A 26,493-nucleotide genomic window follows, 5' to 3' on the forward strand; every position below is an offset into this window, starting at 1 on the left:
GACGGGGCAGAGACCTGGCAGGGACTGAGAGCCCCCCCCCCCCCCCAGGAGCCACTGTCCCAGGAGCCCAGGGCCGCAGAGGACAGCAGCGGCATTGTGGGCCAACAGCAGACCATGAAATAATGAACAGAGCCCCGTGGTCCTGGCCGCCGGGCTGCGGGTTTCCCCAGTTGACTCACAGAGAGGGGGGAATTCATCAGTGTCCTCGCTCCACAAGTGGTTTCCTGTGGCCGGGGCACCTGCGGGGCTCAGCTGGTGCGGATCCGCCCTCAGCGCCAGTCGTGATCCTGGGGCCGGGGTGCCCGAGCCCCATGTGGGGCCCCTGCCCCGCTGGGAGCCTGCTTTTCCCCCTCTCACTGCCCCCCCTTCTCCTGCTCACACACTCTAATAAATAAATAAAATCTTAAAAAAAAAAAAAAACCCAAGGCTTCCTGTGGAAGATCCTAGTGAGCAGAAAGAGAAAGCTTACACCAGAATCTCCTGCTTGCTTTAGGTTGTTCCCGCCAGCTGCACCCTCGCCCTGTAGCATGAACAAAGGGGAGCACGGGTAAATCCTTTAGTCCCATGGGGACCAAGCGTATCCTCCCCCCTTGAGGTTGGGGGGGTCTTTGGAGACAGCCAGGTCCTGACGGAGGGGCTCCCAGGAAGGAGATCCCAACCTTATGAACAAAAGGGACTCGAGAGAGCTCTCTTACCAGCTTCGCCATGGAGGGCGCAGAGGAGAGACAGGCGCCTGGGACACGGTCCCCACCAGCCCCTGCACAGCTGGTGTCTCCAGGAGCCAGGAGTGTCTGCTGTTGAGCCCACCTGGTGGCCCGTGTTCCCGTTAGCGCAGCCCCGGGAGCCTGGGACCACTGTCTTGTAAGGCCTGCAGTCGGAGCCCGGCCCGGAGAGCCTGCCCTACCCGGCCAGCCGCTGGATGCGGACAACCTCAGATGCACTCATTCCTCCCGGAGGATGCCACGCCATCCACTAGCGGAGACAGAGGCTCCAGGCGCAAAGGTGCCAGAAAGGATCACTTAAAAATTAATAAGGGATCCCAAGGCCCGGCGCTGGCCATCATGCGGCCAGAAGCAAGCTCCGGCCACATACACCGGGGAGACAACCACCCAAATGTTTGGCCTCTGGGGGCCTGGCCTGCAGGAGAGCAGAAGCCACGAGCTGAGAAGTAATTCAGTTCTTGAAGAAATCTGTGTTCTGTGTCAGAGAGGATGTGCGAGGCACTGGGAGGGCCTGGACGAGGCCTCCCCTCCTGGAATCACACACTGTGTGTGTCGCCTCCGTGTCTGGCTTGTTGCGCTCCACCAAGGAAGTAGAGTCTGAAAGAGACCTTCCCTCGACTTACAGGGGAGGCCACAAAGGTCCAGGGAGAGAAAGCACTTAACAGAAGAGCGGCCCCAAATGCGAGGCCAGCCTGGGCCCCCGACAACAGCCACCAACACGTCCTAGCAGGGTGGCTTCAAAGCCCTGGCACCGCAGCTCTAGAGAACGCGCCCGGGATGTGTTGCCGCCTGCAAGGAGGCTGAAGTTCCACAAAACAACCGAGGTTACTCGGTGTGACACAATCTGACCTTTTTAAGATTCTATGTATTTATTTGAGAGAGAGAGAGAGAGAGAGAGAGAGAGAACGCAGGGGGAGATGCAGAGGGAGCAGCAGACGCCCCGCTGAGTAGGGAGCCCGACGTGGGACTTGATACCCGGACCCCAGGTCACGCCCTGAGCCGAAGGCAGGCACTCAACCTCCGAGCCCCCCAGGCGCCCGTACCTTAACCTCACATAACCCTATGAGGCAGCTGCAGTCAGTATTCCCATTTCACAGTGAAGAAGTGAGTACACAGTATCGCGTACAGGCGACGGAAAATGTCACGGATGTTCCCAGTTCGTTCCAGTAGCACCAAGGGAAAGCGCCTGGCATTCCTGCAGACCTCTAATTAAGCTGGGGCAGAGGCACCTGGCAAGTGTCCCTGGCACCCCTGGTCCCCGAGCCCTCCCCACCCCCAACTCTGGAAAAAGCTGCCTCCAGAGCAAACACAGCGTGGCTGCCCCCAGGAGGGGGGGGATTGCTGTTTCCTTCACGGGACTGGCCCCCGGGAGATGACAATCGGGGCAGTTGGACACCCCATCCTTGCCCTACATCCCGTCAGCTCCCCATTCCTCTGGCCCCACACCCTCCACTGCAGGTTTTAACCCTTTGTTTCCCTACTAATCTCTTTTTCCACACGTGACTGTGTGTCCCTCCAGGGACATACGCATTGCTCGGTGGACCTTCTGTGCCCAGGACAGAGTCCGAGGCTGATCCGCTCTGAAGGGCCCGGGCGTCCGTGTGTAGCCCGCCCGCTATCCGTAGGCCCTGGGGGATCGTCCTTCCCATTGGCAGCAGGTGACTCCACTATTTATTTATAAGATCTCTTCTCCAAGTCCGGCGTCGGGGGAGAATGGGGCGGGGCGTGCAATTTTCCCGTAAGGAATCTGTCCCCATCGTAAGGTTGCATCAGGACCAAATGATATGACAAAATCCAAGTATGTGCCCTCAGTCTCCAGGGAGAGAGGGGATGCGGGAGAAAAGATCTTTTATGTCCCCTCCTGCTGCACGGCTGAACCTAATAGGCCAGCGCACAGTGCTCTTGGTTGGTTGTTTTTACATCAGTTCTCGCCTGCCAGAAGGCAAAATAAATAACTTTCTGAAAGTTCAGTGTTCAGTCCCGGGAGTTTTTACGAATAAAATGAAACAAATTACATGCTTAAAAATCTGTCACTAACATCAGTTTTTCATAAAAAAGTACTCGGCGACTGTTCCAGTGGCATTTCTTTGTTGGGGCTGGAAATACTGTGTGAATATAGCTATGCTAATTTAGGGGCAATTTTCAAGTTTCATGAGTCCTTGAAAAGCTAAGAGTTGTTCAATAGGAAATGTTTTGGGGCGGAGATATTGGTAGACTGCTTTGTAGATTTATTATATCTTGACAGACTGATATGATGGAAATGAATGAAACATTAGACGCGCTTAATATTTTACATACGATATGTCATCATAATGGCAAAGTACCTAGGTCGCATTATTAACTGCCTTTGGATTTTAAAAATCTAGATTGTTATCCAGATGAATAGCTTTTCACCATTGCCTGCCTTGCTCTGTCAGTTTAAAGAAAAGATGATAATGGGCCTTCTTCCCGTTTTACAGCACGGCCGTCATCAAAACGTGGAAGCTGTTTCTGAAGGCAGTTCTAGAGCGCAGCAAGGACAAGGGCAAAGTCAAGGCTTTCACGGACATCTCCGAGCCCCAGTGACACTCTTGGCACCAAGTCCTGAACACGTCCCAACTCCCCATTTGTTGCCAGATGCTCCACAGGCCAAACTCCCGCAGGTTTCAAGAATTTGAGAAGGGAGGGGCTACTACACGTATCTCTTTGGGGGCTCCTGGTGGCTCAGTCAGTTAAGCACCTTCCTTTGGCTCAGGTCATAACCTCAGGGTTCTGGGATCGAGTCCCACGTTGGGCTCCCTGCTCAGCAGAGAGTCTGCTCCTCGCTCTCCCTCTGCCCTGATCCCCACTGGCCCCCTCCCCGCCAATCATGCTCGCTCTCTCACTCTCTCAAATAAATAAATAAAATCTTTTTTTTTTTTAAATATCTCTTTGTCTTCAACAGGGTATTTCACCTTGGAAGCAGCCAACATCTACTTAAACAAGAAAAAAAATCATCACAAAGATATAGGATGGCTCGAAAGAAATGAGCCACCAACCCCTGAGAAGACAAGGAGGGACCTTAACTGCTACCACTGAGGGAAAGGAACCAATCTGAAGAGGACTCGGAGCACAGGATTCCAACCGTGTGACCTCTGGAGAAGGCAAAACCGGAGACAGTGAGAAGACCGGTGGTTGGTGGGAGAGATGAATGAGTGGAGCAAGATCTGGGGGGACGTGAGGCTCTTCTGCACGATATCCTAATGGTCGCACCTGTCAGTGTACACTTGCCTGAGTCTATTGGGTGTTCGTTGCCAAGGGTGAGCTCTGGGCGGTGAGGATGCGTCCGAGTCAGTTCTGCGTTTCTAACAAAAGGCTTCCAGCTCGCCAGCGGAGTCCCCTGGTGACCACCTGGTGGGGGATGCTCCTAACGGGGGAGGCCGGACCTGTGGGGGGGGAACTACGGGAAATCTCTGTATCTAGGCCGCGGCCTCGCTCCTCTGATTCAAGACAGCTTTGAACTTCCCTTCCTTTTCCTCTTCTTTCCTTCCTCTTCCCCTCTCTCCCCCAGCCCGGGCACCCATCCTAGCAAACCCCTCAATGCCAGTCTCCAGCTTAGATTCTGAAGAAAGCACCGATATTTCCCGGTCACAGCTGTTGCCGATATCCTGAAATAGTGCACCTGCTTGCCCCTATCTCGATGTTACAGTCGTTATTAGCCTGCCGGGTCTTGTTACCCTGCACATGACTATAAATACATATTACTATGTTAAAACCCGTTTTTAATATTCTCCTACCTGTATTTCAGTATCACTGGGGCTTTTTGGCATCTCATAGATTTTATTTCATGGGTGCAGAGGATGGCAAAATGGGTCACCCCAGAATATGCCGCTTCGATATAAGGATGATTTTGAGCTAAAGGCTCTTGAGAAACGGCAGGTGCAAGAAGGCTCTGGCTTCCCCTCCTTCCCTTCCCACAACGCAAGGGATAAAACTCCCAAATGGAAGATGTCCTCCCTGTACCAGGAGAAAAGGAAGGCTTTTGTCACCAGGGATGGCAAGTCGGGGTCTAGAGAAATCCACACCAACAAGCCCTGCGAGCGAACCCCGACCTCCTGCCACTTCCCCACTACGAACTCCCCCAGCCCAGCTCCGTCCTGGTCCCAGTGTCACAACTTCCTCCCTTCGCCAGCTTCAGCATGGAAGGGTTCGGCTGGAACTGCTGCCCGGGGGCTTCACTTCCTTAGGAGGGCCCCACAACGTCCCCATTGCCTAAATGGGTGCGCTTCGGTCCCGTGGGGCTGCCTGTGTCAGTGTCATTGTCAGGCCCCGTGGAAAAGCCCACAAGAGCAGGCTGCCTCCCTTCCCCGGGGACCTGGAGCCAGGGCACAGGCCAGGTGGGGGCGGGGGGTCCCGAGACGCCCTCCCGCCAGGCGCTGGTCTGCCCAGGCTCCAAGCGGCCGAGCTGCGACCCTGGCCCTGGCCCCGCCCAGCTCTTGGCTGCCCTCGCAGGCGACCGTCCCAGTCTCCCGCCAGACGTCCACACACGCGGGGCGAGTGTTTGGAAGGCAACAGAATGCGGCCGAGTGAGACCTACGGAAACGAAGCTTTTGGCAGGTGCCGCCTGGGAACCAGGCCCGGCCACCACTGCACTCAGCCTGCGTGTCACCAGTGTGGGGACAGCAAGGCTCCCGGGGAAGGAGCACCCGGGGTCCCACAGCCCCCAGGGCGGGGCGGATGCGGAGCTGGGCGTCAGAGCCAACGCGCCTGCTTTTTCTCTTTTGGAAAGGACGCTTTTAATCAGAAAAATTCTCAAACCCGCCCCCAGTACAGAGAAGTGTGTGATACACTCCCCCGCCCCGGGCCCACCACCCGGACGCAACAATTTGCACTTTCGTAACAATTTTATTTTGTCTTTCTCCCCCATACCCTCATCTTTTTTCCTTTCTTTTTTATATCTGGAGTATTTTTTAAATATGTATGTATGTATGTGATTGAGAGACAGAGAGCAAGCAGGGTGGGGGCGGAGGGGGAGGGAGGGAGAGACTCCAAGCTGACTCCACACTGAGTGCAGAGCCCAAGTCGGCTCAATCTCCTGTCCCTGAGATCATGACCTGAGCCAAAATCAAGAGTTAGAAACTCGGGGCACCCCGGGGGCTCAGCGGTGGAGCGCCTGCCTCTGGCTCGGGCCATGACCCCTGGGTCCCGGGATCGAGTTCCGCATCAGTCTCCCCGCAGGGAGCCTGCTTCTCCCTCTGCCTGTGTCTCTAACTCTCTCTGTGTCTCTCATGGATAAATAAGTAACATCTTTTAAAAAAAAAAAGTTGGAAGCTAAACCGACTGCCCCCCAGGCGCCCCTGTATCTGGAGTATCTTTAAAGCAAACCCCAGAATTTTACGCAGTAGAGCCGTGGAACCCGATAGAATCCAGTAGAACACTTTGCTGGAATGACGTTTTAACTATGCCAGTGAAGTCATACCATTCGGTCGGCTTCCAGCTCGCCAGCGGAGTCCCCTTCTACTTTGGATACGACCTTAGCATGGCCGGTACCCTCCTGGGTCGCGGCCAGCCTCACCTGCCGACACCGCTGAGGACGGTCGGCCTTGCTAGAGAACAGTCTAGGCCGCCTCGCCCCCTCAGCACCTCTAGCCCCTCGCCACTGGGGCAGGGCCCCCCTGCATCTCCCTCCCCACGGCAAGGCCCCTTCCTCAGAGAGGCCCCCAGCTGGCGCAGGGTCCCCGCTCCCCGGCCTGCGTCTTCCTCACAGCGCCCCGTCCTTCGCTTTTGTCTCGCTTCTCACAAGGGAGGATTTCGCCTGTACCTGCAGGTGCGTCGTCTCTGGCAGCAGAGCTGTGGGACGCCCGCCGGCCGTTCGCTGGGCCATACCTCGTCCTCGTCCTCGTCCTCGTCCGGGCACGCTCCGGAGGGTGCGCACGGGATGTATGCGCACAGCTAACACGCTATAAAAGGAGAAGTTGTGATGTATTTTGAAAGGATGGCCTCTTGTACCTAAACCTTTTATCTCCCAGTGTTCGGTTACATGAACGGATGTGCGTGGTTAGCGGCGCCAACCGATGAGGACGGGTAAGTGACCAGCTAGTCTCCTCCAAACAACACCCTCTCCACCGTATACAACTTGTCCTTGTTGTCCTCAAGAGCTGGAACTTTATGACACACCTTCCTTTTGGTTCTAAATACAGACTTGAAAAAAAAAAAAAGACTTTATTCATTTATCTGAGAGAGAGAGCACCAGCTGGGGCAGACAGAGACGCAGACGCCCCGCTGAGCAGGAGCCTGGCGCGGGACTCGATCCCAGGACCCTGAGATCATGACCTGCGCTGAAGGCAGACGCTTCATGGACTGAGCCCCCCAGTGCCCATATATATATATATATATATATATATATATATATATATATTTTTTTTTTTAATGCTTGGGAGGTCTCTAGGTCATAAGCAAGAAATTCAAGTGTCTTTCTTGGAGATGCCAGGAGTCAGGGCCTAGGAACCTGCCTCCCAGGCAGCGAGCATAAAACAGTCGTTTCCCATGAGGCTCAGAGAGTCGGCATGTGTTTTACCCGCATCAGATCCCTGCTTCCTCCTGCAACCCTGAATTATGGTGTTGGGCCCAGTCTCTATCCCAGTCCACACCCCGTGAATAAGACGGAATTAATAAGACACAAGGGGTTCCAGGTGGGGAACCAGAGTGCAACTGGCATTACGAGTCAGCCAATTGGCCAAAAGGGAAACATTTGTTCTCTTTTCTTTCTACAACCATGTTTTTATTGGAAAAGTCATCTGTGTATACTGTGAAAATGGAAAAGTGCTGAGAATCCTAAGGAACGGCATGAACGTTGCTGACGATCCCACCACCAGGAAATCGTCACTGGTAATATTTTGGCTTATTTGCTGCCAGATGTTTTTTCCTTTGTGAAACTGCTATTTCATCCTTTCCACCTACAAACGTGTTCATTTCCTATGGTCTATGCTAATTTACCTAGATCACATCCCATACATATTCTTTCACACAGGTAAGAGCGTACTAAACAGGCTGTTTTCCAGTTTGCTTTGCTCATTTAACATTATATTTGTTCATAAAATAGAGACGTTTTGAGACCTGTCATGAAGGACTATTATATCCAGCATGTGGTTGTGCCACAATCTACCCAACGATTTCTCAACTATGGGCTACACCAGCTGTTTCCGTTTGTCCCCATTATGAACCACGCTCTGATAAACAGCTCTCCGTATAAGTATTTGTACCTATTTTAGATTATTTTCACATTTAGAAATGAGATTCTTGGTTACAGTTCACACATACAGGTTTGCTTTATGCCACTTCACTTAAAAAAAAAAAAAATCACTGACAGGAGCGCCCAGGTGGCTCAGTCAGTGAAGTGTCCGACTCCTGATTGCAGCTCAGAGTCGTGGGATCGAGCCCCGCGTTGGGCTCTGCGCTGGGTGTGGAGTCTGCTTAGGATTCTCTCTCTCCCTCTCCCAGTGTTCCTCCCACGCCTCTTCCTCTCCCTCTCCAAAAAATAAAATTAATTAAAAATAAAATAAAACAAAATAAGAAAACATCAACACTAGGTACATGTTTTTTTGCTACCATGAAGAGGATTTACCACAAAAGCTTTAATAGGAATGCTCTTCTTTTGGATAGAAGAGGAAACGTATTAAGGTCTCTCTCTCTCTCTCTCTCTCTTTTTTTTTTTTTTAGATTTTATTTATCTATTCAGGAGAGACCCAGAGAGAGGCAGGGACCCAGGCAGAGGAAGAAGCAGGCTCCCTTCAGGGAGCCCTGTGGGGGACTTGATCCCGGACCCTGGGGTCACGCCCTAGGCTGAAGGCAGATGCTCCACCCCAGAGCCACCCGGGTGCCCCTTAAGGTCTCTTGGTACATGTTGCCAGGAACTTGATTTTAAGAAACACATGTCTTGTGAATGCAGGGGTTATGTGTGCTCACCCCTGTTTCCCCGGTGACTAGACCATTACCCACACTGAAGGTACTTAGTAAAATATTTGTTTAATGGGTTAACATAGGGCACCAGCCACTGAAAATAAAGGTTTCCAAAGGCAGCACCTACCTGTCAGCCCCTCTCCTGCATCCGAGACATCTTATCGTTGCTGATAACTAGACAGTGACGCTTACTGTGTCACCGTGGTAATGATGGAACTTCTCTGTGCCTGGTCCATCCCTCTGCAAAACCAGAGCAAGAGTATCTGCCTCACTGAGTGTTGTGAGCATTCCCTCCAGGGGTCACTGTGATGCCCTGGGGGGCACTGGGCTGCCACTGGCCCTCCCTGTGCCCATGCTCAGCCTCTCTCTCAGAGACATAAGCAACATCTTAAAAAACAAAACAAAACAAAAAAACCTACATACACCAAAAGTCAATTTTACTGCATGCTACTTATTAAAAATAGGCCGAAATGCCTATAACTCAAAATAATTTTTAATAAACATCCCAGCCAGGGGCTGGGTTATTATCCACCTCTTTCCTTGCTGCAGGCCTCTCGGATTGTTCCTGTTTCCGCACAAATAAAACTACCGAGCACTTCAGGGGCACACATCTTCATCCAGATTTAGGATTTTTTTCAATAGAACAGAGTTTCAGAAGTGGAATTACTGCTACGATGGGCATGAGTATCTTTAGGACTCTTGCAATCTGCTGCCAGGTTGCTTTCGTTCAGGGTTGTGCCAGTTGACCCTCCCACTGGTTGTGTCTGAGATTCACTGGGTTGGACACTGTTAAGCATGTGAACCTAGACTCCCTGTACGGGGTTGTTTGGAGAACCCTCGTAGGGAAGAAGGAGTAAGAGCAGAGGCAGGTGAACGCCTAGCCCAGAAGACCAACCAGACCTTCAGACCTGAAGATCTTTGTGCTCTTCTGATAAGGCCAACCTTTCTCCTCGTCCCAGTAGCTTTCCGGATTGGCTTCTGTGTCCTTATTCCTTCTCCCCCATCTCTTTTAGCCCTAATGCCAGAGCAAAGTTAGGTTCCCGAAGGGGAAAGGCTATTTTATATAATTGACTAAGCAACCCTTTTATAAAAATTTTATTTTATTTACGATGTGGGGCTCGATCCCAGGACTCTGAGATCGTGACCTGAGCCCAAGGCAGAGCCTTGACCGACGGAGCCAACCAGGTGCCCCAAAGCAGTCCTTCCGAAACACGAGTCGTGTGCAAGGCACCGTCCTAGGTGCTGTGAGACGTCGCAGGGCGAGAACGGCGTGTGCCGGCCGGAGCGCACGCTACGAGGGGAGACACGAAGGCAGCCACTGCCCCGGCCAGAAGCGCCTTTCTCTCTCCCGCGCTGCTAACCGTGGCATCAAAAAGCGGTAACACCGACAGATCCCCTCAGCCCTTTGGAGACAGAGGGCCCCATCGCTCCCAGTGGCGGTATCAGCCTCATAGGCTTCGGGAATTAAGCTGTGCCTGGCAAGACGGGTGCGTCCACGTCTACGCACTCCAGGTAGGGAAAGCGGAGGCAGGAGTGTGGAAGTGTGACTCCTTCCCTCTGATGGGCTTGTATGAAAACAGCAATCGAAAACCTCCTCTCCCGGGGTAAAGAGAAGCCGACTCAACAGCCCACTTGCGCGCATCGGCCTGCCGGGCCGAGGGAAGGCCCACCCCCCAAAGCAGCGCTCCGCTCCCACAGGCAGAGATAGCATGTATAATAAATGGGGAAAACGTGTGAAATGAGACATCTGCTCTGCATGCTTAAGCACCAAGGCTCCCGCAAGTTATAAACTTCCACTCTGTACTCTGGGGGCTTGCGATGATGAGCTGGGAAGGAGTCTGGAAGGTTCATCTCTCTCCAATAAAAAAGGTTCATCAACTCTCTCCAACTTTTATAATAATTATTTTGGAACACTGTAGATAGGAAATTGAAAGAGATCCAAGGAAAGAAATGATGACAGAACTGAGGAGGAACCGATGAAAGAGTCAATAAAGCTAAAGAATGTTGGGAAATGAATTTTAACGATGAGCTGAACAAGGCCTTCGGCTAATTTAACCAACTTGACAAAGCCATTATATTATAAGCATGGTGCTTATTTTGCCACAAATCTATGTAGACTAAAGGGTACGTTATGAAATGTGAAAACCTCATGTATTCAGGATCTGAACAAACGCCTAGATGTTTGAGAAAATAAAATGTAGATATTCTGTTACCGGTATGTTTTTAGGACAGGATGCCTTTTCCCCTGTATTGAACATTTTATTCTCTCTGGATGCCATTCATTTCTCCTATAAGGCAGCAGCTGTGTACTGTTTTCTAACGTGGTGTTTGTTTTCAGGTTCTCTCCTGACCTTGTAATACACGATAATTACTCCTAAATCCTACCAGATGGCCAAGTGTGACACTTGCTGAGGCCAATTTTGGGCACAGATCACCTTTTCTCTTGCCATGATGCTGGATATTATTTATATAGTGCTACATCTTACATGTTTCAAAGCTCTTTCCAAATACTAACTCATTGAACTTAATCAGAACTTGGAGATTCAAATCTACAAATATTTTTACCCTCATTTTATGAAAGGTGAAATTGAAAAAGTCTGAGAGTAACTTTCCCAAGATCATACAGGGAACTAGGACAAGACACTAGGTTTTCTGACTTCTATTACTCTGCTTTTCTATTCTACTATACACTCTAAGCTTGCATGTAACCAGGATGGGCCATTTCCTGTGAAACTCTCAGGGGAGGGATCTCTGCTCCCACACCCTTCTGCCTTTGTCCAATGTCTGCTTAAGTCCTCTCCCAGCTGCCCTTCTAGGCAGACATGTGGTGTCTGTAATGTGGATACGACAGGTGATGCCAGCCTGGAGGACAGAAATGTCCAAAGGTTCTTCTAGTAGTGGCCAGAGCTTTGCACTGGACTACCTAAGGACACCAGCATTTAGGTGGGCGGAGGCACTTGACTTAAGAACCACAATGTAGGGGGCACCTGGGTGGCTCAGAAATGCTTGATTTCTGCTCAGGTCATGATCTCAGGGTCATGGGATCGAGCCCCCTGTCTGGCTCTGTGCTCAGCGGGGAGTCAGCTTACCCTTATCCCTCTGCTCCCCACCTCAACTCACACTCCCTCAAATAAATAATTAAAAATCTTTTAAAAAATAGAAAAAAAAAAAAAAAGAACCATGATATGGATAGTGACCTAGGAGAGCCCCACAGAGCAATCTACAATAGTGAGAGTCATAGCCAAGATCCAGGGTAGACTGGTCTAACCATAAGGGTAGTGGTCAGTGGACCACGGGGTGAGCCACATCAGCAAGGTTGGACGTGTAGCAAGATGGTCACTGGGATAGTGATGTCCACATTCCATGGTGAGGAGGTAAGAGAGCATGCGTGTGGCTTTCTGGGGTGGTATCCATCATTACACACGAGGGCGCAATCATTTCTCCTAACTTTGGAATGCTGGGTCTCCTCCTTCCCTCTTCTCAGGATTCTTAGGTAAGAGAGGAGGCATGTGAAGGATAGGAAGATGCACAAAGGAAAACAAACAGGCAGAAATTACACTAAAAGCCTATTCAACAAGAAATTGCGAAGGTAAGAAGATACATTCCTCCCCACTTTCTTTGACATAATTTTAAAATAATCATTATCAAAGACCATTTTGGGCGGATGCTGAGTTAGAAGTAAAGCTACCACCCCAGTGCCTGAGTCTACACTTGTGGATACCCCTGTGGAGACACCGGGTTTGTGTTCAGAGGAGGGCTATGGTCTTGTGTTAGGTGGGTGGATGCCAATGACCTAGTGAACTTTGTACCTATTTTAGATGGCCTGATGTTGTTCCCCAAGTTAATAAGACCTGGACCATGATTCTAAGACTCTGAAATGCCTAAGAATCACTTGAAGATTCTGACTCGATGGCTTTGAAGTGGAATCCACAAGTCTGATTTTCTAATTAGCTCTGGGTCATGTCTATGATACTAGTTCACAGCTCAAAATAACAAGGAGTGAGGGGACATTCAGACTGCACTGTATATGATTTTTTTCTACTTTATAAACCTTTTTACTTAACATTTTAAGTGAGCATATTGCTTATGATATTACTTTTTAGATTCATGGTTTTAATACCTGTGTAATATTTAGTTGCTTGAATATATAGTGATTTATTTGCTTGTTCACCTTTTGTTTGAAATCTAAAATGCTTCCTATTTTTAGCTCTCATAAATTATGTTGCATCCCTACTCATAAATCTTTGCTACTCTGCACCACAACTTGCAACTGTGTTGGAGAATTCCATTAGGGTCCAAGAGCTTCAAAAGAGATGTATTTCAAAACTTGAAAATACAAAAACAAATACTGACTGAGCTTATATTGTCCATATCCAAGGCACTTGCTGATAGGAATTTTGAATTATTCAGAAAAGTATAGAGAGCTTTCCTTTCACCTTGCTACAAAGAATACTTGTCAATGATGCCATAAAGTATAAAACTTGGAAGTAGCTAGAATTTTCCCCATAGAATAGTACTGTAATTAGGGATTATGCTCCAAGATGAAGGGAAAAAGACCAGATGTAATAAAATTAAACAGTAAAGTCATAGGCAACGACCTACGCAATGGGAATATGCCATGTACATTAAATTTTAAAAACCTACTGCAGCATAACTTAGCACAAAAACTAACAAAAATTATATTCAAAAAAATATATTCAATGACAAGTATTTATTTAATAAGTTGGCATCTCTGATTTGCTGCTGTGTCCTCAGGTCCTTGCTCTCACTTAAAGGACATCTAGCCCACAGGGCACACTTGAATAGAAAATGGTACCCCTTCCTCAAGGTACTTTACTTCCATCTGGCTGAACTTTGTTATACATATTGCTTTTGTTAGAACAAGACACTGTACTGCCATCTGCTAGAAAATTGTAGCAATAAAAATATAAATGTACAACGTGAATGGCATTTCTTAGATGTGACAGTCTTTGCGGTACATGGTATGCACAACCATAGACAATATTCCCACAGCTGAAAAGATATTTGTAGAATGAATGTGTGACTATATTCCATTGATTCTGGTTGAAGTTGTAATCTGCCTATACCCTTAGCTGCCACTAGCTAGAAAGCTTAGGAATGTGCAAAGTGGTCAGACAGAGGTAATGGGAAGCCCTATATTAGTACTTCTCAAACTTTAATGGGAAGTGACATGGGCAAGATGGCAGATTAGGAGGTCCCAACCCTGGCCACCCCACAAAAACAGGGATTTAAGAACTATCCACCAATGACTAAAGCTCCAGGAGAGTTCTGGAGTACAATTAAGAAGCAGCAGCAACTCAATGGAGCACAAAAACTAAGGATGGCCACATAGAAACATGTAGAAGGCATTTTACCTCTGTCACCCCATTGCCCCAGCCCAGCACCTCTCAGAATCAAGAATATCCTTGGTCACAACCTCCTGTAGGGGAAAAGTGGAGCTGGAGGATCCCTAAAGCCAATGCATACCATTGCTGTGGACACTTACAGCCTTCGCCACTGAGGTCCCCACACTCTGTGCTGATGTCGACTTCCGCTGACACAGCATCTCAGAGTCTCTGCCACTGTGCCCCCTGAAGCAAGCTGCCACACCCTACCTAGCTGGCATCCCCACACCCATGCAAAGGTAAAGAAGTTTTTCCCCACTGAAATTAGTCCAGAAAATCTAGAAGATGTGACTGTTCCCTCAAATGTCAGACATCGATGCAAGGCTACAAAGAACATGAAAAATCAAGGAAATAAAAACCAAAAGGAACACAATACAGTTCTAGTAACCAACCCCAAAGAAATGGATATCCACAAATATTCCAGAGCAATTGTTGTAAAGAAGTTAAGCAAGCCACAGGAAAATACAGACTACTCAAAAAGATCAGAAAAACCATACATGAACAAAATGAGTAGTTCGAAAAAGAGATAGAAAATGTAAAATAGAACCAAATGGGAATTCTGGATATGAAGAATATAGTGAATAAAATGAAAAATGCAATACAAAACTTCAATAACAGACTTGGTCAAGGAGAAGAAAGAATCTACAAATTCAGAGACAGATCATTTGAGGTTTTTTTTTAAGATTTTATTTATTTATTCATGAGAGACAGAGATAGAGAGAGAGAGAGAGAGAGAGGCAGAGACACAGGCAGAGGGAGAAGCAGGCTCCCTGTAAAGAGCCCAACATGGAACTCGATCCCAAGACCCTGGGGTGCCCTGAGCCATGCTCAACCACTGAGCCACCCAGATGCTCCAAAGACAGATCATTTGAAGTTATCCAATAAGAGGAGGATAAAGAAAAAATAATGAGAGGAGAAAAGATTTATGAGACATCATCAAATGAATAGACATATTTTTTTATGGCAGTCCCAGCAGTTGAAGAGAGATGGAGAAAGGAGAAAAAAGTTATTTAAAGAAATAATGGATGAATTTTTTTCAAAGTTTGGGAGGGAAATGAATCCACGATCAAGAGTCACATGCTCTACTGACTGAAGGGAATTCTTACTATATTACTGTCAACTTCCTTTCAGATCTGTCAATGTTTGCTTTATACATTTAGATGCTTTGATGTTGGGTGTGTATATATTTATAATTGGATCAATTATAAATTGGATAAAATCAGAGAGAATCAAAAGTAATTTAAAAGATGTCTTGAGATGAAAATGAAAGTACAACATATCAAAATTTACGAGTTGCAGCACAGGCAGTACAAAGAGGGACATATATAGGGATAAGCACCTACATTTAAAAATAGAAAGTTGGGACGCCTGGGTGACTCAGTGGTTGAGCATCTGCCTTTGGCTCAGGACATGATCCTGGAGTCCCAAGATTGAGTCCCACATCGGGCTTCCCGCATGGAGCCTGCTTCTCCCTCTGCCTATATTTCTTCCTTTCTCTATCTCTGTGTCTCTCATGAATAAATACAATAAAATCTTTTAAAAAAAGAAAGTTTACAAATGAATAACCTAACTTTATAACTCAATGAATCAGAAAGAGAAAAACAAAGTCCAAACTTAGCAGAAAGAAGGAAATAATATATATTAGATAGAAACAAATTAGAGAATTGAAAAACAATAGAAAAAAATCCACATAAACTAAGAGTTGGTTTTTTGAAAAGATAAACAAAATTGACAAACCCTTAACTAGACTAAGTAAAGAAAGGAGACTCAAAATCACAAATGAAAGGTGAGACATTACAACGGATGTCTCAGAAATAAAAAGGATCATAAAGAATTATTATGAACAATTACATGCCCACAGATTGGATGACGTGAAAGAAATGGATAAATTCCTAGAAACATGCAACCTACTGAAACTGCATCAAGAAGAAATAGAAAGCCTGAGTAGACCAATAACAAATAAGGACATTAAAAATAAAAAACCTCCCAATAAAGACTAGGCCTAAATCAGATGGGGCTTCACATGTGAATTCTATCAAACATTCAAAGAAGAATTAATATCAATCCTTCCAAAAATTTTCCAAAAACTGGAAAAAGAGGGAACATTTCCAAACTCATTTTATGAGCCCAGCATCATCCAAATACCCAAACAAAACAAAGCCAACCCAAGCAAAGAAAATGATAGGTAAATATCCCTGATGAGCATAAATGTGAAATCTTCCACAAAATTCTAGCAAATCAAACTCAACAGCATACTAAAAGGGTCATATGCCATGACCACATGGGATTTATCCCTGGGATGCAAGGGATGGTTCAACAAATGGAAATTAATCAACACGATACAGCACATTAACAAAATGAAAGTAAAACTCATATGATCATCACAACAGATGCAGAAAAAGCATTTGACAAAGTTCAACATCAATTCATGAGTAAGAGTTTTACCAAAATGGGTGCAAAATAGGTACCTCAACACTATAAAGAACATCTGTGGAAAGCCCACAGCTGGGTCACCTGGGTGCTCAGTAGGTTAAGTGTCAGACTCCTGATTTCTGCTCAGGTCATGATGTCAGGGTTGTGAGATCGAGCTCTGCATCAACTCTGCTGGGCATGGAGCTTTCTCATACACTTATTGGTCATTTGTATATCTTCTTTGAAAAAAAAAGTCTATTTAGCCACTTATTTTATCAATTAAAAAACAAAGGATCTAACTAGACATTTTTTTTCAAAGAAGATACACAAATGACCTATAAGTATATGAGAAGGTGCTCGATAACACTCATCATCAGGGAAATGCAAATCTAAACCACAATGAGATACCACCTTACACCTGTTAGAATGTCTGTCATCAAAAAAGTAAAGGTAAATGTTAGCAAGGGTGTGGAGAAAAGGGAGCCCTCATGCAGTTTTTAAATTGATACAGATATTATGGAAATCAGTATGGAGTTTCCTCAAAAAAATAAAAAATAGGGCAGCCCCGGTGGCGCAGCGGTTTAGCGCCTCCTGCAGCCCAGGGCGTGATCCTGGGGACCCTGGATCAAGTCCCACGTCGGGCTCTCTGCATGGAGCCTGCTTCTCCCTCTGCCTGGGTCTCTGCTACTCTCTCTCTGCATCTCTATGAATGAATAAATAAATAAAATCTTTAAGAAAAAAAATTAAAAATAGAACTGCCATTTGACTGAGCAATCTCACTTTTGGGTATATATATCTAAAGGAAATTAAATTTGTATCTGAAAGGCATGTCTGCACTCCTGTGTTTACTGTAGCATTATTCCCGATAGTCAAAAAATGGAACAGCAGTAATGTCCATCAGCAGATGAATGGATGAAGAGACTGGTATGTATCGACACTGGAACATTACTCAGCCTTCAAAAAGGAGATCTTGCCATTCAGGACAACATGGGTGAAACTGGAGGACATCATGCGAAGTGAAATAAGCCAGACACAGAAAGACAAATGCTGCGTGATTCACTTATATGTGGAATCAAAAATACTCAAACTCTCAGAAGCAGAAAGTGGAATGCTGGTTGCCAGGGAGTGGGTGGAGGGGGAAATGGGAAGATTTGGTCAAGGAGCACAAAGTTTTAGTTCTGCAAGATGAATAAATTCTGGAGTTTTAAAAAAGATTTTATTTATTTATTCATGAGAGACACAGAGAGAGGCAGAGACACAGGCAGAGGGAGAAGCAGGCTCCCTGAGGGGAGCCCGATGTGAGACTCGATCCCAGGACCCTGGGGGTCATACGCTGAGCCAAAGGCAGATGCTCAACCACTGAGCCCCCCAGGTGCCGCAAATTCTGGAGTTCTAATGCACAGCAATATGAATACAGTTAACAACAGTGTTGTACACTTGAATTTTCTTACCACACACACACACACACACAGAAATAAAATATATGATGCAATGTATATGTTCATTAGCTTGATGGTGGTGATTATTTCACAATGGGTATGTATATCATACATCAAGTTCTGTACCTTAAGGAAAATAAGTCTTAAAAAATATTAGACATTCTTTTTAAAAATATATTTTAAGTAAACTCTTTGCCTAATGTGGGGCTTGAACTCACAACCCCGAGACCAAGAGTTACATGCTCCACTGACTGAACCAGGCAGGCGCCCTTATTAGACATTCTTTTAAACTGCATAGAAATGAAGACGCAACATATTAAAACTTGTAGAATACAGAAAATCACTGCTTAGATGAAAATATTTTTAGCTTTAAAATACTTATATGCTAAAAAATGGACAAGAAATTTGATTATTTGGCAGAAAAGCAAAACTAAAGGACCACTAAACCAACAAATGGTTATCAGTCTTACTTATAGTCAGGGAATTGTGAATGAATATGTCACTTATTTTAGATCAGAAAAAAAAATGTGGGGGGAGGGATGACACCTGGTGGCTCAGGGGTTGAGCGTCTGCCTTCGGCTCAGGGTGTGATCCCCGGGTCCTGGGATCGAGTCCCACATCGGGCTCCCCACATGGAGCCTGCTTCTCCCTCTGCCTCTGTCTCTGCCTCTCTCTCTGTGTGTCTCTCATGAATAAATAAATAAATAAATAAATAAATAAATAAATAAATAAATAAATAAGAAAAAAATGTGGGCAATCTTAAGTATTGGTCAGGATGTTGGGATTTGGTGGCTTTATTTGCACAATAGTTTTGGGGTAGAGTTTACCAAAATTGCTCCAGCTGAAATCTACTTGTGGGTACACGCCCTGTATAGACACTTTCACAAGTCCACCGGGAAGCCAGGATAAAATGTTTGTTTCAGAAAAACATGTTTATTTCAATACAGTAATGGTGAAAATGGAAAACTATTGAATTTGGGGATTATTAATTTTAAACACCTGACAAATTATATAACGTGTGGTATATTCACAAACGGAATATGACGCTACAGCTGAATAAATGAGTTTGAACTACATCTGTCAGAATAGATAGTCCCAACACAGAATGTTCAAAAACACACAAATTAGTAATTATAGAGAACGCAGATGTAACGTTCAGAAGCACAGAGCCACTGGAAAAGAGACAATGAAGATATAAAAACCTGGATGGGGGGTTTCAGAACAGTCCCCCCCACTTACGGGAAGGAAAGCAGATGAAGAGACACTAGAAAGACCACACAGGAGCGGGGGTCTCGATTGTTTCATCTCTTTTCATTGTAGTCTTCACCTAAAGACACGGGGCAAAATGTCAGGCACCTGGACGTTTATTCACACGTATAAGCTTTTCTATACGTGTGAATATTTCATAATAAAACAAATGGACACAAAACAAAACCAAACCTTTAGCGGGCATGTGAATCACTGGTTGGAACCTTGTTAAAATGCAGATTCTGATGCAGGGGCCTGAAATTCTGCATTTCCAACAAGCTCACAGGTTATAAGGATGCCCTTGGTATACAGCACATGCTTGCAGTTAAAAGATTCTCAAGTGATGGTTCTCCATCTAGGCTTCCTGCCAAGGAAATTTTATTTAGCAAAAGTTAGTAACTCTTAGTCGTTCAGTATTCTCTTTTAATTCCTGTGTCGAATCCTGGAATGGGAAGACATTTCTAGGTGATGCTAATGGGTAGCCAAGGTTGAAAAGCACTGGTCTAGCGTAAAGTGAAGGATTCAAAGCATCTAAACCCGGGGAACTGCCTGTAAATGGCATTCCCACACGAAAAACTAATCGTTGTGATCTTTAAAACTGTTGAAACATAGAATTATTAATCGGAACATATTTGATTAAGCGCCCAATGCGTGATGCACATTAAATACTGCTTAAGGAATGCAGAGAAGAGCTCTATCAGTTTGGGATAAAGAATGGAGGACCCAGATGAAGATGGGACAAGACTCTGCCCACCCAGAGTCCGAGGGGTGCTGTGAGCATAGGTGACCAAGGGAGTGGGCAGCTGAGCTGAGGTTAGCTCTTCCAATCCTCTGGAACTGTGCTTTTTCTGGAATTGAAAAGCCCCCGAACCTTCTTGTTTATACCGCTGGCCCGATGAGTTTGGTTTGCAACTCAAGCAATCCACATGTTTGTGTGTTTTCCCACCTACTATAATCTCATGGCTGAGGTTGAATTCTGACCCGCTGAACTGTATTCCCAGGACCTGCCTGATTGCCATTTGAAAAAGTTAGGGTTTGTGGCCACTTTCGTATTTGAAACTGTTAGAGATAGCTCTAGGCAGGTAGTGGCACAGGAGCCTGATGGGGTGCTTCTCCTTTGCCTGGAATACCTTCCCCCCTACTCTTCCTGCCTTCCCTCACGTACCCTCCTTCCCATCCTAGGATTGTCAGGCTAGCCTTTGGCACAGGATCACGGTACTTTCGAAAGAACTCAGATTCCCTGGGGAAGTCAGACATGCCAACAGCCATGGGAACAAGCTTCGGAAGGAAATCCTTCCCTGGAGTGAAGCCTGCAGATGACGACAGTCGTGGTTGACACCGTGACTGCAGCCTCGTGAGTCTGAGGCAGAACCACCCGGCTAGGGGGCTCCTGGACTCCTGACCATGGAAACTAGGAGATGATGTTTGTTTTCTCAAACTGTTAGGTTTGGGGCAATGCCTGTATTGACCACCAGAACGGAAAGGAATGTTCAGTGTTGGGGTTAACCCGTAGATCAGTGGGCCCAATGGAAATGATATGTGTGTGTGTGTGTGTGTGCATGTGTGTTTAAAATATATCCCACATCCTTGGAAGTGAAAAACGAGTTTTTGGAAAACAAAAACAAAAACAAAAACACGACCCACCAGGTTCTTTGTTGTTATGGAAGCCATTTGATAACCCTTAAGCACCTCCCCCCACACACATACACACAGTCACACACACACACACACACACACACACACACAGAGTCACACGCCCAAGAGAGTAGAGGACAGTAGCTCAGAAGATAAGAGGAAGACTGGTTGAACAACTCAGGTCCATGGGAGCTGCCCTGCAAACAAGAAGTACCATAAGTTAGGGCTGTTTGGTTTTAAAGGACAGAAACCCAACTCAAGCTAATTAGCAACATATGTAACTTACTGGCTCACATATATGGGAAGGGTAGGGGTAGGATGGCTTCAGGACTCTTGTTTACATGCGCTCATCTGATGCCACCTCTTCTCTGTCCCCTGTATCACCTCCAGCTCTCTTTTATGCTTTATCTTCTCCTGGGGCAAATGGCTTTCTTTGGCCACCAGCAGCTAACTTCTCATCCCAAGTTAACCTCCTTTACGGGGAAGAGCACATCTCCTCTGACATCTATTAATCCAACCTTAGGAACACTGTGATGGATCAGCCTGGGTCACAACCCCTTGTGGGAAGTAGGGCTGGGGTTGGGGGGTCAGGGAACATGCTGTGACTGACAGGCCTGCCTGGACCACAGAGAGAGAGGGTGGTTGCCCAAGGGATCCAAGAGGAGGAGGAAGAGAGGGCTGGGCAAACAAAAATATAACCACCACACCGCCCTACCACCTGGAGGCTTGACAAACAAGCCATTCTAGACGTGCAGTTGCTATTCTTAAGGTGCTCTGGAGAGATGCAACTGGAGGCTTAGCCAGGAATGGGATTTTCTTCTAGAAATTTCCAGAAATGGAAGTCCCTGGAGGCCATGGCAGGCTCTCAGGTCATTTCTACTTAAGAGCTTTTCGACTTGTGAGTGTGAGAAGTTAACTCTCCTCCATTCAGCAGGAGAGAAGAATTAGGTCAATTTGCCCTTATATTTTGAAGAAAGCTCATTTGAATTTTCAAAACACAGGGAGACTGAGGATGTAGGAATGTGTGGAGGTGGTAGACATCTGCTGATTTTTTTTTTTTTCTTAAGCAAGTTTGAGTTGGGATTCCAGCTTATGCAACCAAAAGATCCTAATAAAGTTGGTTTTTTAAAGATCCAGATTTTTTTTATCAGCGATATGATAAATGAGATATAAGTGACTTTGTATTAGAGATTAAAATGTTTTGTGCTGGAAGGTGAATTCAAGGGCAAATATATGCAAAAAATGTGCCAACTGAATCTTCTATATTCAGAATCATAGTGTGTTAGAACTGATGAGGTTTTAGGGATCCTATTTAACTGGTTTTTCTTTTAAATGAAAACAAGCATCTTCTCATATGTTTAATTGCTGTATTTCTCCTGTGGATTGCCTTTCAAAATTCTGCTGTCTCAAACTGAGAGGCTCTTAACTCTAGGAACCAAACTGAGGGGTGCTGGAGGGGAGGTTGGTGGTGGGGTGGGGTAACTGAGTGATGGGCATGAAGGAGGGCACCTGTTGTGAGGAGCACTGGGTGTTATATACAAGTGATGAATCACTAAATTCTATTTCTGAAACTAATATTACACTAAATGTTAAATTTAAACAAAATCTTGAAATAAAATAAAATTCTGCTGTCTTTTCTATTGAAGAATGAATATGTTAGCAATTTGTTTTTATATGAAAAATATAAACATCTGTTATATACAGTACACACCTTTTTTCCTCATGTTGTTATCCTTTTTATGTATGTATATATATACAAATAAGTTTTAGATTTTATGTATTTAAACTGACTCATATCTCTTTTTATAGATTATATCTTTTGCAATTGTAATTAGTATAACTTCCCAATCCCAAAATACAGTCAATATCCACTTATATTTTCTCAAATAAACTGAATACGAAAAAAAAAAATGTGAAGAAAAAGGGAGTTTCTGAAATCAAATCCTCCAAACCAAATTAGTTCTGATTTTCTCATTTTATTCAAGTGCATCTGAGCAATGAAAAATGAAAAGTAATAAAAAATAAATGCTAAGGGATATTTTGATAAAACCAATCTCAGAATGCCTGAAATATAATGAGGTAAATTTCTCTCTTTGGCTCATTTTAAGTATAATTGTAAGTTTTTTTAAAAATTTTATTTATTTATTCATGAGACACACAGAGGGAGAGAGAGGGAAGCAGAGACACAGGCAGAGGGAGAAGCAGGCTCCATGCAGGGAGCCCGACGTGGGACTTGCTCCCAGGTCTCCAGGATCATGCCCTGGGCTGAAGGCGGCGCTAAACCACTGAGCCACCCAGGCTGCCCTATAAGTTATAAACATAATCTTAAAACTTACAAAGATATCCACAAATACATTTATGTTGAAAATTGGACTTGTGATGTATGAACACGCACACTTCCTGGTTTGATTAGACCAGCTCTGTGGTACCTGGATGGCTCAGTCAGTTGGGTGTCTGCCTTCAGTTCAGGTCATGATCTCAGAGCCCCATGGTGGATTCCCTGCTCAGTGGGGCGTCTGCTTCTCCCACTCCCTCTGCCTCTCCCCCTGCTTGTGCTCTCTCTCTCTCTTTCTCAAATAAATAAAAAATAAATAAATAAATAAAATCTTTTAAAATATATGAATAGACCAGCTCTAAAGGACTTGTTTGGGACAACTGAGGAAAGTTGAATATTATTTGAAAATGAAACATTATTAAGGAATAACTGTTAGTTTTGTAAAGTGTGATCATTAAGTTGTGAATTTTAGGAAATATTTTGATTTTTCAGGGATGGCTACTGAAGTATTTAGGGGTAAAATGTCATGATGTCCATAATGTGTTTTAAAATACTCTAAATTTACAAACTAAATATGCCAAAATGGTTACTGTTATTTTTTAAAGGTGATCGTGAAGTGTTTATGATGCTAGCCTCTCTACTTGTCTATATATTTTTTGTAACAAATGTGAAAAAAATAAAAATATTCACTTACATTTTCTCATTTTATGATTGATTTTATCTAAGTTTAAAAATTGATCTGTAATTCAATTATATGTAAGTTTAATTTATGAAGTAGGCCTCTAACTTTATTTTGTCTCAAATGGTTAGCCAAATATCCCTGTTCATTTATTAAGTAACCCATCTTTTCTGTGTTCATTTGAAATGCCACTTAAGTTAATATTGCCTTTGCATCATATGAGGTCACAAAACTGCTCACAAAACAGAGATTAATTTATTTATTAACAGAGTATAATGTTTTATGTAATTAGTATTTGATTTTATAGCTCAACTTCCAGAATGGAAAAAAAAAAAAAAGGGGGAAACAGATTCCAACACTTTGAACAGTGTTTGTTGACATTTTGAAATTACAGAGCTTGAAAAAAATTCTGACGTTGCTTTATTTTGGAGTAGAAGCTAGCTGCACTTGAGAACTGTGTTCTCTCTGCATTCTTCCTCTGCCATTTGCAGATTCTCTAGAGGACTTAACATCTGGTACTGAGAAAGCCTGAGGAAAGAACTTTGCTATCAGGAAATTTTTCTTGGAATGTTAGGATTGAAAAAAGTGGGGACTGTGCATTAAAGATTTCAAGAGGGATACTTAAGATTTTATACTCTATCTGCACAGCCCCTATTTGGGTTGAATTATGTACCTTCCACCAAAGGAAAAAAAAAAGAGAGAGAGAGAGAGATGTTCAAGTCCTAACCCCTGATATTTCAGGATGTGATCTTATTTGGAAACAGGGTCATTAAAGATTAATTAGTAATTAAAGTTAACTTGATGGGATGAGCACTGGGTGTTATTCTATATGTTGACAAGTTGAACACCAATTAAAAAAAGGTAATTAAATTTAAAAGTTATACCACACAAATAAACGGGAAGACAGTCCATGCTCATGGATTGGAAGAATCAGTTTTGTTACGATGTCTATACTACCCAAAGCCATCTGTACATTGCATGCAATCCCTATCAAAATTTCCCTGGCATGTTTCACAGAGAGAGAACAAACAGTCCCAACATTTGTCTGGAACCACAAAAGGCCCCCAGTAGCCATGGCAATCTTGGGAAAGAAGGAAAGCTGGAGAAATCACACTTCTTGATTTCAAACTGTATCTCCAAGCTCTAGTCACCAGAACAGCGTGGTGTTGGCATAAAACCAGACACAGAGACCGATGGAACAGAATAGAGAGCCTGGAAACAAAGCCACGCTCATATGGTCAATTAATTCACAACCAAGTAGCCAAGGACAAACGATGGGGAGCCGACAGTCTCTTCAACAAACGGTGTTGGGAAAAGTGGGCAGCCACACGCAGAAGGGTGAAACTGAGCCTGTGTCTTACACCACCCACGAGGTACACTCAGACTGGATTAAAGATTCGAGCCTGAGGCCTGAAACCGGGAAACTCCGAGAGGAAAACATGGGTGGTGACACCAACTGTGGGACCCAGGAAATCTAACAAAAATCCCCTACCCCTGGACAAGCAGAGCAGGACTAACTCCATTTTGTGTTACACCCATCTCATGTAAACCCCCCCCAACACACGACCTGCCTATTGTTCAAGGCACTCCCTCACCCTAGTTTAGCTATTAAGCACACCCTTATCAGAAACCAGCACACATAGGAATGCGGGACCTCTGACCTTTAACCGCCAAGGAATGAAAACCCCTCTTTTGCCGCCAAACCTGCGTGCCAATTCTAACCAGAATAATAGGCTGGTTCAAATGGTCACTATAGGGTGAATGGTAATTCAATCGGCCACCTGCGTGTGGACCAACATGACTGTGCAACTCTCTGCGTATGTCACGATCTCCTTGGCCACTGGCCCCTATAACAGAGGGTCCAAGTCCCTGCCCTGCTGCGTCGGGTATACTTGGACCCAAGCTCGAGCTTGTAAATAAACCCTCATGTACTTGCATCGGTGTCGGCTCCTCGGTGCTTTCTCGGATTCCCAATCTTGGGCACAACACAACCTCAATCTTGGAAACGACTTTTTGAATCTGACACCAAAAGCCAAGGCAACAGAAGCAAGAGATGGGGGGATCCCTGGGTGGCGCAGCGGTTTGGCACCTGCCTTTGGCCCAGGGCGTGATCCTGGAGACCCGGGATCGAATCCCACGTCAGGCTCCTGGTGCATGGAGCCTGCTCCTCCCTCTGCCTGTGTCTCTGCCTCTCTCTCTCTCTCTCTGTGTGACTATCATAAATAAATAAATTAAATTAAAAAAAAAAGAAGAAGATGAGAAGGCAACCTACCAAATGGGAGAAAAATATTTGCAGGCCGTGCGTCCGATAAAGGGGGGAGGGTCATTTATAAAATATATAAAGACCCCATACAACTCGATGGCAAAAAAAAAAAAAAAAAAAAGAGAGAGAGAAATAAATAAATAAAAGAAACAGAAAAAAAGCAAACAAGCGATCAAATTTAAAAATAGGCAGAGGAGGGCAGCCCCGGTGGCTCGGTGGTTAGCGCCGCCTTCCGCCCAGGGCGAGACCCCGGGGCCCGGAATCGAGTCCCGCGTCGGGCTCCCTGCTCTGCCTGTGTCTCTCATGAATAAAAATAATAATTATAAAAAGAACAGGCGGATCTGCGCAAATGTTTCTTCCTAAGCAGCCGCACAGCCGGCGAGCCGCACCGCAAGGCGCTCAGGGGGCTCCCGGAGCAGCGGCTGCGCGGGGGCGGGGCCCCTCGGCGAGGAGGCGCACGGGGCCTCCCGCCCCGACGGCCAGGGCGACCACGTGATC

At 45.5% G+C, this 26,493-nt stretch overlaps 1 long non-coding RNA gene across 3 annotated transcripts; it reads right to left on the reverse strand.

Moving 5' to 3' along the window:
- Nucleotides 1-1,340: 1,340 nt before the first annotated feature.
- On the reverse strand, nucleotides 1,341-26,408 carry LOC112656208 (uncharacterized). Of its 3 annotated transcripts, none has more exons than XR_007406148.1 (7): nucleotides 26,005-26,408; nucleotides 19,336-19,507; nucleotides 19,135-19,222; nucleotides 8,767-8,879; nucleotides 6,502-6,640; nucleotides 4,478-4,697; nucleotides 1,341-4,126 (listed from the first exon to the last, which is right to left on the reverse strand). It is a non-coding gene; the product is annotated as an uncharacterized LOC112656208 (long non-coding RNA). The 3 variants fall into 3 exon arrangements; XR_007406149.1 differs by having other exon boundaries at nucleotides 6,567-6,640; nucleotides 26,005-26,407; XR_007406147.1 differs by lacking the exons at nucleotides 1,341-4,126; nucleotides 4,478-4,697; nucleotides 6,502-6,640; nucleotides 8,767-8,879 and having other exon boundaries at nucleotides 18,809-19,222; nucleotides 26,005-26,393.
- Between the last annotated feature and the right edge of the window lie 85 nt (nucleotides 26,409-26,493).

The sequence above is a fragment of the Canis lupus genome, chromosome 26 (assembly GCF_003254725.2).
Source record: "Canis lupus dingo isolate Sandy chromosome 26, ASM325472v2, whole genome shotgun sequence".
NCBI classification, from domain to species: domain Eukaryota; kingdom Metazoa; phylum Chordata; class Mammalia; order Carnivora; family Canidae; genus Canis; species Canis lupus.